Source organism: Limulus polyphemus, unplaced genomic scaffold (genome assembly GCF_000517525.1).
Source record: "Limulus polyphemus unplaced genomic scaffold, Limulus_polyphemus-2.1.2 Scaffold11597, whole genome shotgun sequence".
NCBI classification, from domain to species: Eukaryota; Metazoa; Arthropoda; class Merostomata; order Xiphosura; family Limulidae; genus Limulus; species Limulus polyphemus.
Window position 1 is genome coordinate 3,164 of NW_013677207.1, and position 2,048 is coordinate 5,211.

The following is a 2,048-nucleotide window of genomic DNA, read 5'->3' on the forward strand; positions in this document are numbered from 1 at the left end:
AGATAGCCCTAGTGTAGCTTTGCGCGAAAATTTAAAAAACAAACTTTACAGCAAATATTCATACATTAGTTAGCCACGCCGCGTATTTTTGTTTCATCCACCAGCATGCCCCAAAGTGAACAAAAAAAACGCGGCTGGCTAACTAATGTATGAATATTTGCTGTGAAATTCTTATAAAAGCTATAAGTGTAGCTACCAATTTGACAGCCAACTTTGATTTCATTCCTTTAAGTCGCACACTCAATCCTTTTGTGGCCACACCTTTTTTTTTCCACACTTAAGATGTTTTTGATTCGATATCATGACTTTTTCTCAATACACACCAACAAACCACAGCAAGTAAGAAAGTGACACTCGATGTTAACCAACATTAGCTTTAGGTTCGCAACCAACCAGATTCTTTAAAATATATGGTGGTAGTTTTTCCTCTCTAAAACAGTGTTAATTACTTCCTTTATAGTAACGCCATGGAATTTAGATTAATAGTTTCTTGTCATCACCCGCATTCACTCGGTACAGCCGTATCAAGCATCATTATTTACACTAATTGCTTACGCTAATATCGCGTGACGCTAAACGCTCTTTAATTAGGGGAATTCCATAAAATGTAGCAAATTTGTGCTTAAAAGTTGGTAATGAATAATCAATAATAACCGTCCATTTGAATTATTCTTTTGAAAACTTGAGCTAGAAACTGTTAATCTAGTTTGCTTGGCCTAACCAACACTTACGTATCTGCACGTCCTTTCACCCAATAGTTTTGCTGCTCTAAATCAGCCATCTTTAATCCGAGTGACAAAAACTAAAAACTTTTCACTTTTACTCTTGGGTGAAACTGTAGAAAAAAGTTTAGACCCACAAATTACGTGAATTTTTCAGTAGGCGAGCGCGAAACTTTTGTTCAAATTTGAGCGTATTTGTTGAATAACTTTGCTCATATAGCCTATATTTAGACCACATTTGATATATAATTGTACATTCTAAAGATCTATTAATGTAAGAAACTTGAGAAAAATCCATAAAAGTTAAGTATGTTTTTCTATCAAATAAAGTTTCTGTACTTTTGGTGAGAAGAAAATATAAACAGAAAGAAACTCAATCAAAATTGGAGATGTTATATCTCAAGTATTTCTTAATGGATTGCCTTGAAACTTGGTATGTGAAGTAGAGCACATTCACTGAAAATATATGATAGTTTGGATTATCACAGTCAGAGCTACCGAAACTGGAAAATCGCTAAATTATCACTCCTGTTAATAACACACTCTGCAGGTTGTTTTCGCTGCACTACACACTACCGCGTGTCTTCGTTTACATTTCTCATTGTTTCAAAAACTTTGTTAAATGTTTATGAATTTTTTTATACGTTTTTATATTTGAAATGTGCGGTTTCGTTTCTCTTTCTGGAAACCGGGTTTCGATAACTTAACTATACACACACACACACACAAACAAATTCTCTTTCTTTAACAGTATTTTACTAAACCTTTCAAGTGCACGTAGTTTTATAACCGAAGAAAATAAAAATGATACCAAATTAATGACCCCAATAAAAAAACTCAGCAAGTTAAAGATGACCTTGTAAAATATTCAAAGATATTAGGTGATCTTATGAAACAAAGGAAGTTAATAGATGATCTTATAAAACAAAGCAAGTTAATAGGTGATCTTTTGGAACAAATAAAGTTAATAGGTGATCTCTTGGAACAAAGCAAGTTAATAGATGATCTTTTGGAACAAAGGAAGTTAATAGATGATCTTATGAAACAAAGCAAGTTAATATGTGATCTTATGAAACAAAGCAAATTAATAGGTGATCTTATGAAACAAAGGAAGTTAATAGATGAGCTTTTTTAACAAAGGAAGTTAATAGATGATCTTATGAAACAAAGCAAGTTAATAGATGATCTTATGAAACAAAGGAAGTTAATAGATGAGCTTTTTTAACAAAGGAAGTTAATAGATGATCTTATGAAACAAAGGAAGTTAATAGATGATCTTATGAAACAAAGGAAGTTAATAGATGATCTTATGAAACAAAGCAAGTT

General features: G+C 32.2%; 1 protein-coding gene across 1 annotated transcript in view; it reads left to right on the forward strand.

The window, feature by feature from the left end:
• The window catches only part of LOC111083847, a 6,302-nt gene that overhangs the window by 732 nt on the left and 3,522 nt on the right, over nucleotides 1-2,048 (forward strand). The window lies entirely within an intron of this gene.